Source organism: Canis lupus, chromosome 14 (genome assembly GCF_048164855.1).
Source record: "Canis lupus baileyi chromosome 14, mCanLup2.hap1, whole genome shotgun sequence".
Classification (NCBI taxonomy): domain Eukaryota; kingdom Metazoa; phylum Chordata; class Mammalia; order Carnivora; family Canidae; genus Canis; species Canis lupus.
The window spans coordinates 65,541,624-65,555,476 of NC_132851.1; the positions used below are offsets into that span (position 1 = coordinate 65,541,624).

General features: G+C 47.2%; 1 non-coding gene across 1 annotated transcript; it reads left to right on the top strand.

The window, feature by feature from the left end:
* Positions 1 to 9,174: 9,174 nt before the first annotated feature.
* Positions 9,175 to 9,276, top strand: LOC140604404 (U6 spliceosomal RNA). The gene has a single exon (XR_012007306.1). It is a non-coding gene; the product is annotated as a U6 spliceosomal RNA (small nuclear RNA).
* The last annotated feature ends 4,577 nt before the right edge of the window (positions 9,277 to 13,853 follow it).

Below are 13,853 nucleotides of genomic sequence, written 5' to 3' on the forward strand. Positions count from 1 at the left end.
CCCCCTGGAGATTAGCTTCTCACCTCAGGGTGTGAGAACAGGTGTCTCAGCAATGGTGGCAGCACCAAGGGAAAGCAGGCTACTTTCCTGTGAGGAGAAAGCTCTCCCTAACTAAGCTCACCGGTACACATCTCCTGGAGGCCTGTGAGACCCTGCCTCCCTAGCCATTGTGGGGGTGCAATGGAGATGAGCTGGCCTGAGTTCTGAGGCTCAGACCTTCCTAGAAAGCTAGTTGCTTGATGAAGAGAATTCTAAACTGTCTCCCCAGAGGGTGTGGAGTGGCTGTCCCAAGTGCTGGAGTGCTTCTGCAACACCACATTTCCTGAGTGCAGCTCTCCACAGGCCCCTTCCTCCACAGGAGGAAAGTTGAACCTCTCAGCCCAGGAGACAGAGGACCCTGGGCAGTGGCAAAACTAACTGTGGGCTTCAGTGTTAGAACCAGGCACTCCCAGTGTGAATCTTTCAACATACCATCCCTCACAGCTGAATGAGGTTAGCAGCTAGGTACACACTCGGTGGGGGAGTGGCAAGGGGAGAGGCCAGATACTTTTCACTGAGAAAGCAGCTTTCCTGGCCTCCAGCTGACCAGAAGTCTGTCACAGGGGCGAGTTAGCACACCCTCTCCACAGCGGTTGTGGAGGTGAAATGACCCTGTGACCTCCTGAATGCTGAAGAACTAGCATTCCTTGAGGGAAATGTTCAGCTAGCTCCCCACCCCTAGGTTGGAGGTGGCCCTGGCCCCACCTTAGGTCACAGACCCAATGGAACTCGCTGTCCTGAATCCTGGGCCCAAGGGGCCAGTGAGGGCAGCTTTCCACTGGCCTCTCCAGGAAGGGCTTGAGAAGTTGGCTCCTCAGGAAGTTTGGAGGAGCCCTGGAATGTGCTGTCCACATCTAGGGGACCTAGGTCTTCCTGGAGTGTCACCTGGAGAGGAACTTTGCACCTCAGAGTGTGGGAGTAGGGGTCTTCAGCAGTGCTGGTGGCGCCAAGGGAAAGCAGGCTACTTCCCTGTGAGGACAAAGCTCTTCTTGAATAAATACAACCCTAGGTCTCTCCTGGAGGCCTGTGAGACCCTGCCTCTGCAGCAATTGTGGGGGCGTAATGGAATGGAGCTGGCCTGAGTTCTCAGGCTCCAGCCTTCCCAGAGGGCTAGCTTCTCGAAGAAGGGATTTCTAGCATGTCTCCCCACAAGCTGCTTTGCAGCTTTCACCTAGTTTGTCTACTAAGGGGACATAGAAGCTATCTCCACAAGGTTGGAAGGGCCATAGGAATGCTATGTAGTGAGTGATCTGTGAGCAACAAGCACTCCTTGAGTGCAGCTTTCCTCCTCTCTCTCAACTACCAGCATTAGAATGTAAATCAAAAGCACCACTAGAGGCTCTAGGGAAATGCAGACTACTGAATTCTGAGAAACAAGCATTCCTTGCAGGCAGTTTCCTGAGGGCTCTATAGTATAAGGAGGTTAAAAGCTATGTCCACAGTGGGTGTGGAGGGCCAATGGAAAGACCCTGTGCTCAACTCTCAGAAAGAAGCATTCCTTGAACATAGCTTGAAACTAGCTTCTCACCTAATGGGAGTTAGAACCTAGCTCCACTGTAGGTGTGATGGAAATGCACTGTAGGAAACTGAGACACAAGCATTCCTACCATGCAGCTTTCCACTAGCCTCTCACCTAAGGGAGGTAGAAGCTATCTCCACATGAGTGGAGGGGCCAAGGAAATGCTATGTAGTTAACTGTGAGCAACCAGTGTTCCTTGAATGCAGCTTTCCACTACCGTCTCACCTACTGGGATCAGAATCTATATCAAAAGAACCTGTGGAGGCCCGAGGGAAATGTGGCCTCCTGCACTCTGAGAAGTGAGCATTCCTTGCCGTCAGCTTCTAACAAGCCCCTAACAAAAGGGAGTTAGAACCTTCATCTACAGTAGTTGTGGAGGCCCAATGAAAGGCTCTGTTCTCAACTCTCAGAAAGAAGCATTTCTTGAATGCATTTTTCAACTAGTCTCACACCTATCAGAGTTAGAACCTACCTCCACTTTAGGTGAGAAAGTGCCATGGAAATGCACTGTACTGAACTCTGAGACACAAGCATTCTGGCCTTGCAGCTTTCCCCTAGCCTCTCACCTAAGGGAGGTACAAGCCATCTCCACAAGAACATAGGGTCCATGGAAATGCTACATAGTGAGCAGTGAGCAACCAACCATGTCTGAGTGCAGCTTTCCTCAACTCTCAAGAAACAAGCTTTCTTTGCAGGCAGCTTCTGACAACCCTCTAACAGGGAGTTAGAACCTATATCCACAGTAGGCGCAAAGGCCCAATGGAAAGGTCCTGTGCTCAACTCTCAGAAAGAAGCGTTTCTTAAATGCAGCTTTCCACTACCCTCTCAACTATGGGAGTTAGAATGGAGCTTCACTGTAGGTGAGGAGGTGCCATGGAAAGGCACTGTACTGAAATCTGAGACACAAGCATTCCCGCCATGTAGCTTTCCACTAGCCTCTAACCTATGGTAGGTAGAATCTAGAGGGAGAGTTTGACTTTCTTCTTTGCCAATTTGAATGCCTTTATTTCTTTTTGTTGTCTGATTGCTGAGGCTAGAACTTCTGGTACTATATTGAATAGCAGTGGTGAGAGTGGACATCCCTGTCACGTTCCTGATCTTAGGGGAAAGACTCTCAGTGTTTCCCCATTGAGAATGATATTTGCTGTGGGCTTTTCATAGATGGCTTTTAAGATGGTGAGGAATGTTCCCTCTATCCCTACACTCTGAAGAGTTTTGATCAGGAATGGATGCTGTACTTTGTCAAATGCTTTCTCTGCATCTATTGAGAGGATCATATGGTTCTTGTTTTTTCTCTTGTTGATGTGATCTATCACGTTGATTGTTTTACAAGTGTTGAACTAACCTTGCATCCCAGGGATAAATCCCACTTGGTCATGGTGAATAATCTTCTTAATGTATTGTTGGATCCTATTAGCTAGTATCTTGTTGAGAACCTGTGTTCATCAGGGATATTCATCTATAATTCTCCTTTTTGATGGGGTATTTGTCTGGTTTTCAAATTAAGGTGATGCTGGCCTCATAAAATGGTTTGGAAGTATTCTACCCCTTTCTATCCTTCAGAACAGCTTTAGTAGAATAGGTATGGTTTCTTCTTTAAATGTTTGATGGAATTCCCTTGGGAAGCCATCTGGCCCTGGAATTTTTAACTTGGGAGGTTTTTGATGACTGCTTCAATTTCCTCCCTGGTTATCGGCCTGTTCATGTTTCCTATTTCTTCCTGTTCCAGTTTTGATAGTTTGTAGTTTTCCAGAAATGCATCCATTTCTTCTAGATTGCCTAATTTATTGGCATATAGCTGCTCATAATACTTTTTAAAAACGTTTGTATTTCCTTGGTGTTGGTTGTGATCTCTTCTATTTCTTTAATGATTTTATTAGAGTCTTCCCTCTTTTTTTTTTAAGTAATGCTGGCTAATGGTTTATCTATTGTATTAATTCTTTCGAAGAACCAACTACTGGTTTTGTTGATCTCTTCTACACTTCTTGTGGTCTCTATTTCATTGAGTTTGGCTCGAATCTTTATTAACTCTCTCCTTCCATTTGGTGTAGACTTTATTTACTGTTCTCTCTCCAGTTCCTTTAGGTGCGAGGTTAACTTGTGTATTTGAGTTTTTTCCAATTTTTTGAGGGAAACTTGTATTGCAATGTATTTCCCTCTTAGGACTGCTTTTGCCGTATCCCAAAGTTTTTGAACGGTTGTATCTTCATTTTCATTAGTTTCCATAAATCTTTTTAATTCTTCTCTAATTTCTTGGTTGACCCATTCATCTTTTAGTATGATGCTCTTTAACCTCCATGTGTTTGTTTGTTTTTTTTCCACGTGTTTGAGTTTCTTCCAAATTTCTTCTTGTGATTAAATTCTAGTTTCAAAACATTGTGATCTGAAAATATGCAGGGGACAATCCCAATCTTTTGGTATCAGTTGAGACCTGATTTGTGACCCAGTATGTGGTCTATTCTGGAGAAAGTTCCATTTGCACTTGAGAAGAATGTGTATTCAGTTGTGTTCAGATGGAAAGTTTTGTATATATCTGTGAAATCCATCTCGTCCAGTGTATCTTTTAAAGCCCTTGTTTCTTTGGAGATGTTGTGCTTAGAATATCTGTCATTTGCAGAAAGTGCTGTGTTGAAGTCTCCCACTATTAGTGTATTATTATCCATGTCTTTCCTTGGGTTATTAATTGATATACTTGACAGCTCCCACATTAGGGGCATAAATATTCATGACTGTTAGATCTTCTTGTTGGATAGACCCATTAAGTATGATATAGGGTCCCTCTTCATCTCTTACTACAGTCTTTGGGATAAACTTTAATTTATCTGATATGAGGATGGCTACCCCTGCTTTCTTCTGAGGACCATTTGAATGGTAAATGGTTTTCCAACCTTTGATTTTCAGGCTGGAGGTGTCCTTAGGTCTAAAATGAGTCTCCTGTAGACAGCAAATAGATGGGTCTTGCTTTTTTATCGAGTCTGAAACCCTGTGCCTTTTGATGGGGTCATTAAGCCCATTCACGTTCAGAGTTACTATTGAAAGATAAGAATTTAGTGTCATTATAATACCTATTCAGTCCCAATTTTTGTGGATTGTTTCCTTGGACTTGCTCTTTCTTTTACAGAGTCCCCCTTAATATTTCTTGCAGAGCTGGTTTGGTGGTCACATATTCTTTCAGTTTCTGCCTATCTTGGAAGTTCTTTATCTCTCCTTCTATTCTGAATGAGAGCCTTGCTGGATAAAGTATTCTTGGCTGCATGTTCTTCTCATTTAGGACCCTGAATATATCCTGCCAGCCCTTTCTGGCCTGCCAGGTCTCTGTGGAGAGGTCTGCTGTTAACCTAATACTTCTTCTCCCCATAAATTTAGGGATCTCTTGTCTCTTGCTGCTCTAAGGATCTTCTCTTTATCTTTGGAATTTGCAAGTTTCACTATGAAATGTCAAGGTGTTGAACAGTTTTTATTGATTTTAGGGTGGGATCTCTCTATCTCCTGGATTTGAATGCCTGTTTCCCTCTCCAAGTTAGGGAAGTTCTCAGCTATGATTTGTTCAAATACACTTTCTGGTCCTCTGTCCCTTTCAGTGTCCTCTGGAACCCGAATTAAATGTAGATTTTTCCTTCTGGGGCTGTCATTTATTTCTCTTAACCTTTCCTCCTGATCTTTTAATTGTTTTTCTCTTTTTTCCTCAGCTTCCTTCCTTGCCATCAACTTGTCTTCTATGTCACTCACTCATTCTTCTACCTCATTAACCCTCGTCATTAGGACCTCCAGTTTGGATTGCATCTCATTTAATGGATTTTCAATTTTGGCCTGATTCGATCTAAATTCTGCAGTCATGAATCTCTTAATTCCTTTATGCTTTTTTTCCAGAGCCACCAGTAGCTGTATAATTGTGCTCCTGAATTGGCTTCCTGACATCAAATTGTAATCCAAATTCTGTAACTCTGTGGCAGAGAGTCCTGTTTCTGATTCTTTCTTTTGTGGTGAGTTCTTCCTTCTAGTCATTTTGCTCAGTGCAGAGTGGCTGTATGAGCGGGCTGAGTCAAGAATATCAACCGCGACCTAAGTAAATTTCACCCCTGATGATTCTGACGAGGTTAGAGACCCGAAAATGAAAACAAAGATCAGAACAAAATAAAACAAAAGGACCACTAAAGTGAAAAACAATATTTTAAAACAAAGTTGTAAAAAGTAAAAGGCCAAGAATCCCAAAGAAGAAAAAAGAAAAAGAAAAAAAGAATAGAAAAGACAGAAGTAAAGAGGAAAAAGAGAAGAAAAAGGGGGGGGGGGGACAGGAGATGGTCATGGTGAAGAAGTTGTAGCAGAGGGAGAATGTAGTCTACCTGAAGGGTCCTAGAGGGTAATCCTTTTGGTTATGGTGTACTAAGTTCTGTATGTTAAAAGATGCTCAGTCTCAAATTTATATATACCAGAAATACTGGTAGAAAGCCCCAACATTGACCATCAAAACATAAATACGATGAAGAGAGAATATAATCTCACAGAATGAACCAGCAAGGTATTCCACTTGGTTCTGTGTGCATGCTGGTCATGTTTTAGAAGGTATTAACTTCTGCCACTGTAGAGCAAAATGAGGCTGAGAAAACAAAAAACACAAAACAAAGAAACACATCTCATATATCTCCCAAAATTAAATTGAGTATGTTGAACAGAATCCGGAAGTGAAAAATATATGTAAGACACATAATTGTAGAAATATGAAAGTCAAAAAGGAAGAAATTTAAAAAGGAAGAGGTAGTAAAATATTGTAGTTAAGGTGGGAAAAGAGAAAAAATATTGGAATTTTTTAGTCTGATATAATAACGAGTTGTACTGAAAAAAGGGATAACATTTTTAAAAAGGGGAGGACCCTCTAATTCTATATATTATAAATCCCTCAACTTCCCCTGGAGCTTTCCAGCACTGTTTGGTCAAGAACTTGCTCTTCCCTGTCCTTCCAGCTGGTCTTCTGGGGGAGGCACCTGCTATGCTGATTCTCAGGTGTGTGTGCCTGGGAGAGATGCCCTGCCCTCTGCCAGGTGACAGGCTCAGTGGGAGCTTTATACCCTGGGAGGCCTCTGTTTCCTGGCGGCCCCGCCTCTCCCAGGCACAAGGTGACAAGGAGGAACAACACCACTGGCAGCAGCAGAACTCCAGTTCTGGAGTCAACTCCCCACAGTAACTAACGCAGTCTCCCAGTCCGCACTGGCCAATATGCTCCCAGGGTGGCATGGGGGCACTGATCTGCACACCTTGGGGGTGCCCAGTGGCAGGAGAGGTCTCGCTCTCCTGTGCCCTCCCCGCTTCTGCCTATCCTGGGGGGATTGCAGGATCGTGGGCTTTGTCTGCTTGGCACCCTGGGATCTGGGGCCCTGTGCTGCTGGAACCACGCTCCCGGGGGGAGGGGGGGACAGCTCCTGAAGGCAGCAGGACACAGACACCTCTATCCAGAGCTGGCCTGCCTAACCTACTGGCTTCTCCAAAACACCCCTCAGGCTGGGTGCTCCAGCCCTTCACCGAGATCTGTCCACAGTTTGTGGTATGCTTTCCCCCAGGTGCACTTCCTCTATTAGTGACTCCTGGAAACTGGGGGCTTCACTGCCCCTCCTGGGATTCTGTCTGATTTCCCTGCTAAGCACTTTTCTGTCCGAGAAAAGTCTCGTGTGGAATTTTAAAGTTCAGGCTTCTCCAGGCCTGGGCTTTGCTGTTCCAAAGGCTTTCGCTGCCTCCCTTTAGCCTGGCTCTTCTCAGTACCCCTCCCCCAATTGATTCTTTTCAATTATTTATTTTTCCCACCTTCCTACCTTGCTAGAAATGAAAACCCTTCTCTCTGTAGCATTCTGGCTGTTCTCTCTTTAAATCTCAGGTTGAATTCGTAGATGTTCAGGATGTTTTCAAGGTTATCTAGGTAAGTTGGTGGGACCAGGTGAGTTGAGGACCCATACACTTCGACCATCTTGCCCGCCCCCAGAAAGAAGCATTCCTTGAATGCAGCTTTCCATTCACCTACCAGCATTAAAACTATATCAAAAGCACCTGTGGAGGCTCGAGGGACATGCAGCCTATTGAACTCTCATAGAAGGCATTCCTTGCAGGCAGCTTCTGACAAGCCTCTAATGTAAGGGAGTTTGAAGCTATGTCCACAATTGTGGGGAGGCCCAAGGGACAGGCCTTGTGCTCAATTCTCAGAGGCATTCCTTGAATGCAGCTTTCAAGAGCCTCTCACCTATGGGAGTTAGAACCTAGCTCCACTGTAGGTGAGGAGGCGGCATTGGAAATGCACTGTACTAAACTCTGAGAAACAAGCATTCCTGCCCCACAGCTTTCCACTAGCCTCTCACCAAAGGAGGTAGAAACTATGTCTACAGGACTGGAGGGGCCAGTTAGTAGTCAACTGTGAGCCACCAGTGTTCCTGGATTGTAGCCTTCCACTATTCTCTCACTGACCAGCATTAGAACCTATATCAGAAGAACCTGTGGAGGCTTGAGTGAAATGCGGCCTACTGAACTCTGAGAAACAAGCGTTCCTTTCAGGGAGTTTTCTTTTCTTTTCTTTTCTTTTCTTTTCTTTTCTTTTCTTTTCTTTTTTTTTTTTTTTTATTCATGAGAGACACAGAGAAAGAGAGAGAGAGAGGCTGAGACTCAGGCAGAGGAAGAAGTGGGCTCCACCCAGGGAGCCTGATGCAGGACTCGATCCCAGGACTCCAGGATCATGCCTGGGGCTAAAGGTAGGTGCCAAACCACCGAGCCACCCAGGGATCCCAATTTGCAGGCAGTTTCTGACAAGCCTCTAATGTAAGGGAGTTAGAAGCTATGTCCACAGTAGGTGTGGAAGCCCAATGGGAAGGCCCTTTGCTCAACTGCAGAAAGAAGCATTCCTTAAATGCAGCATTCAACTAACCTCTCACCTATGGGAGTTAGAAGCTAGCTCAACTTAGGTAAGGAGGTGCCATGGAAATGCACTCTACTGAACTCTGAGACATAAGCTGCCTTGCAGCTTTCCACTATTCTCTCACCTATGGGGGGTAGAATCTATCTCCACAGGATTGCAGTGGCCATGGAAATGCTATGTTCCCTACGTTCACCTTTCCACTACCCTCTCACCTACCAGCATTAGAACCTATATCAAAAGAAACTGAGGAGCCTCAATGGAAATGTGGTCTACTGAACTCTTAGAAATAAGCGTTCCTTGCAGGCAGCTTCTGACAAGCCTTTAACATAAGGGAGTTAGAACCTATATCCCCAGTAGGTGTGGAGGCCCAGTGGAAAGTCCTTGTGCTCAACACTCAGAAAGAAGCATTCCTTGAACACAGCTTTCAACTAGACCCTCACCTAAGGGAGCTAGAACCTAGCTCCACTGTAGGTGAGGAGGTGCCATGGTAATGTGCTGTACTGAATTCTGAGACCCAAGCATTCCTGCTCTATAGCTTTCCACTACCTTCTCACCTACTGGCATTAGAACCTATATCAAAAGAACCTGCGGAAGCTTGAGGGAAATGCAGTCTACTGAACTCTGAGAAAAGGCGTTCCTTGCAGGCAGCTTCTGACAAGCCTGTAAATTAAAGGAGTTAGAACCTATGTCCACAGTAGGTGTGGAGGTCAATGGAAAGGCCCTGTCCTGAACTCTCAGAAAGAAACGTTCCTTGACGATACAGAGAAGATTAGCATGGCCCCTGAGCAAGGATGACACGCAAATTCGTGAAGCGTTCCATATTAAAAAAAAAAAAAAAAAAAAAAAAGAAAGAAAGAAACGTTCCTTGAATGCAGCTTTCATCTAGCCTCTCACCTATGGGAGTTAGAACCTAGTTCCACTGTAGGTGAAGAGGTGTGATGGAAATGCACTGTAATGAACTCTGAGATGCAAGCATTCCTGCCCTTCAGGTTTCCACTAACCTCTCACCTAGGGGAGGGGGAAGCTATCTCCACAGGAGTGGAGGGCTTATGTAAATGCTATGTAGGGAACTGTGAGCTACCAATGCTCCTGAGTCTGAGAGTAGAAACTACTCTCACCTACTGGCATTAGAACCTATATCAAAAGAATCTGTGGAGGCTAGGGGGAAATGGGGTCTACTAAACTCTGAGAAACAAGTGTCCCTGGCAGGCAGCTTCTGAAAAGCCTCTAACATAAGAGATTTAGAACCTAAGTGCACAGTAGGTGTGGAGGCCCAATGGGAAGGCCCTGTGCTCAACTCTCAGAAAGAAACATTCCTTGAATGAAGCTTTCAACTAGCTTTTCACATATGGGAGTTAGAACCTGGCCCCACTGTAGTGAGGAGGTGCCATGGAAATGTGCTGTACTGAAGATCTGAGACACAAGCATTCTTGCCCTGCAGGATTCCACTAGCCTCTCACCTAAGGTAGGTAGAAGCTATCTCTACAGGAGTGGAGGGGCCAAAGAAATGCTATATAGTGAAATGTGAGTGCAAGTTTCCTTGAGTGCACCTCAAGGTGCACCTACTTTTCTTTTTTAGGATGTATTTATTTATTCATGAGAGACAGAGAGCAGCAGAGACATAAGGAGAGGGAGAAGCAGGCTCCCTTGCAGAGAGCTCGATGTGGGGCTTGATCCCAGATCCTGGGATCAGGCCCCAAGCTGAAGGCAGACACTCAACCACAGAGCCACCCAGGCATCCCTAGTCCACCCCTCTTACTTCCCATTGCCACTCATGGTCTTGTGTGTTCCTCTGGTTCCCACACATGACCTTGTACTCTACTTCTATCTCTAGACACATGCCATGATACCCGTCTAGGGAATAGGATAAGATGGACTGATTCTCATTTGACCGTTCTTGTGTTCAGGACTGTCCTTATTTGCTGTATCGGTGGCAGCGAAACAAAGAGTCCCTCTCCACAAATGGTGCCAGGTCATGGGGAGATGATGCAGGAAGGATGAGTTTTGGTTTGTGGACATTTCTACATCTGATCAGGAATGGCTCCCATCACCTGGTGTCCCAGGTCTTTGGGGTTGGGGGCGGAAGGACGCCTCAGATGACATTTCCAAGTGGGCCTTTCTGTGGGGCAGGGACCGGAACCGCAAACGGAACCAGAACCAATGTAGCCAAGGTGGTTTCCAATGCACCGGCAGCAGGAAGGGGGGGCTTTCCCTTAGCAGTGCAGATGTCCCCATCCCAGGGAGGAGGAGAAAAACATCCCCAAGGCCACTCTTTGGTGCCTGTCCTGAGTTAAATGGTGGATCCGGAGCAGACTGCCTTCCAGCCACCCTGCCAGGCCATATTCGTCACACCTGGACTCACCAGAGTACAGGTTTTCCAGCCCTGCCTGTCTGCCTGCCTCCCTATCTCTTCATCCCACTTGCAACTTTAAGTCCTTGAGGTTGGGGGCTTTAGCTCTCTGGGCCTTGCAAGACCCCAATCAGAGAAAGACATGTGCCATACAACACCACTTTCAATCAAGTATCTGTGAAATGGATATAGAGAACAGCCTTGAACATTTCTGGGTGCTGCTATCTTGAGTTTCACACCGACCCAGGTCCAAATGGCTCAGAAAAACCTCAGCACGCGGACTATATTTCCATTCCTCTGAACACACGTTGCCTGTCTGCTTCCCTTAATAATAAAGGAATAGGGATGCCTTGGTGACTCTGTGTTGAGTGTCTGCCTTGGGGTCAGGTTGTGAACCTGGGGTCCTGGGGCCCGACTTTTGCATTGGGGTCTCCACAGGGAGCCTGCTTCTCCCTCTGCCTCTGTCACTGCCTGTCTCTGTGTGTCTCCCATAAGGTTCAAGTCCTAGAGCCTTGCATGTACTAAAAACAGAAAACAAACTGTCCACTTTCTACAATGTCCCTCTTTATGAAGACACCCCAGCTCTTTATGGAGAATGCACACGCATGCAGAAAACCAGACCAAACTGAACCAGACCCTATACTATTTTGCACTGAAGGTTGAGCACACGACCCCCCGCCCCCCCCCCCCACCTGCCAGCCACAGGAAACTCTGGCAGGCTACCCGTAGGATGCTTAGGCAGCCTATACTTACTTGAAAGTACTCACTTACCTGGGACACATGGAAGAATAACCTGAGGCTCAGATGGCCCGAATGGGGTGAACGGGTATCTTTCCATATGCCTTAATGCTACAATTATAGAAAGCCAGCAATGAGGCCAGCCAAGGGACCAGAACCTAGGAAGCCCTCTGGTTCCATCAGGAAAACCCCGACTTTGGGTTTTAAATAAAAGTCTTTGGGTTTTAAATAAAAGTCTTCCTTGGGGAGGAACCAGCGCTTGGCTCGCTCATGGGGATACTCTGGTTTTCCTTGCGTTGGTTGGTTGCTGCAACTTTTGGTAGCTTTGCACGAAACGATGGATGGGATCCAGATGCGGCCATGCTAGCTGGCAACTGGAGTTGTGTTCATCAAACGAGGAGATTGGAACACCAGGTCTTTCATGACCTCACTACAGATAGGAGTGAGACAAAGGCTAGAGTTCATTTTGTGTCTACATGTCCCTATGTGTTCTACGTGGGAGAGGTTTCCTCTGCCTCCAGAAGCTATTGTTAACATCCTTTTGTAAAGGAAATCTAGCTCATGAGTTGAAAGGCAGGCATGGGTAAAATTGGGCACCATACAGTTCAGAAAGATAAAGATGAGCTCGAATGCTTTACAAGTTCCCATGATCTGGGATGAAATTCCCTCAGCAGTTGAGCAGACGATTTGGATCAAGCCCCACATTAGGCTCCTTGCATGGAGGCTTCTTCTCCCTCTCTCTCTGTCTCTCTCTCTCTCTCATAAATAAATAAGTACAATTTTATTTTTATTTTTTAAAATAATATTTTATTTATTTATTCATGAGAGACACAGAGAAAGAGAGGCAGAGACACAGGCAGAGGAGGCAGAGAGAGAAGCAGGCTCCACACAGGAGCCCGATGTGGGACTCAATCCTGAGACTCCAGGATCACGCCCTGGGCTGAAGGGAGATGCTCAACCGCTGAGCCACCCAGGCGTCCCAATAAGTACAATTTTAAAGAAAAGGACAAGAAAAAAAGAAATTCCCTACATTCAGCCATCTAGGTCACTGCATCAGAAAGATGCCTCCCGGGATAGGACCCAAGAGGTGGTCCAGAGAGATAAAGATAGGCCAAAATTTTACACACCTGACCCTACCTGCACAACTTTGGTGATTTTTCTGTCTCAGTTGAAAGAGCACCAGCAGACGGGCGGACCAGCAGATTGGCAGACTGGAGTTAGAGCCCGCTCCTCCTGCCCTGAACACACGCTCCCGGGGTGGACCAGATGGCCCTGGGCGCTCTAGGAGTTGGGGTGATGGGGCAGGCCCTGGGGCCAGTGGCCGGCTACAGTCCCAGGAGGTCACAGTGGCCTGTGGCTTGTCCCTGCCAGCCAGCGCGGCTATTTTCTTGCTTGAAATGAACATTTTTTGTTGCCAGGTGGTGCTGACATGTATTTCAGCGACAGTCACCCTAGAGATATGGTTCTTTGGGCGCATGCGGGGATCCGGACTTGACGGTACTGACAAGCCTGGCTCTGGCCTCGCTCTCTGGAGTTTGAGCCAGCCGCCTTGGCCTGCGTGCAGACTCTTGAGCCTCCAGGTGGCCCAGGTCATGGTGTCACCTCTGGTCTCTGGCACCCGAGGGTGGTATGGGTCTTTTACCCCCGTGCTCCATTCCGTGAGCAGCCGGCTGTGGCCGTGACAACCCCTGTCCCGCAAGGCTCTGTGCCGCGTGTCAGGCATCCTCCTTTGTCTCTTGGGTTGTCCAGCCGCTCTCGCCCCTGGTTTCAAAGGGTGCCAGTTTGGCTGAAGCAGGTACCCCCTGGTCGCTGTCCTCCTGGGGCTTTTTCTCCTCGGTAGCCCCTGGGGCCGCGTCTTGCTGAGAGATGTGATCTCATACTCTCCTGGGCTGGGCCTAAGCTGCATCAGACAAGGGACAGGCATTCATGGCGAATTCTCGTTTTGCCTGCGGGTCCGTCGCTCCACCACACCCTCCTGACTGGCAATGCAGGGAGCCTGAGTGGTGGGGACTCTAACCGGACACGCCCTCCCGCCTCCTTGCCTCAGGGCGCTGGTGGGACCGGGGTTTTCTGACGCAGTGGACGCTCTCACTGGCCTTTCCCAAAGGCCTTGGTCTGTGGCGAGCCGCCCTCCCCGGCGCGAGGAGAGCCGGCCAGACGCCGCGCTGCTCACCACCTAGGGGTGCTGAGTGCGTTGCGCCCACCCCCCAGCGCTCCAGGGAGTCTCGGGTGCCTGAGGCCGAGCGGTGACGTCCTTTCTCTTTCCCAGCGACTCCCCTCGGGCTGCCGCTGGCGATGGCCTGTCCGAGGAGCGG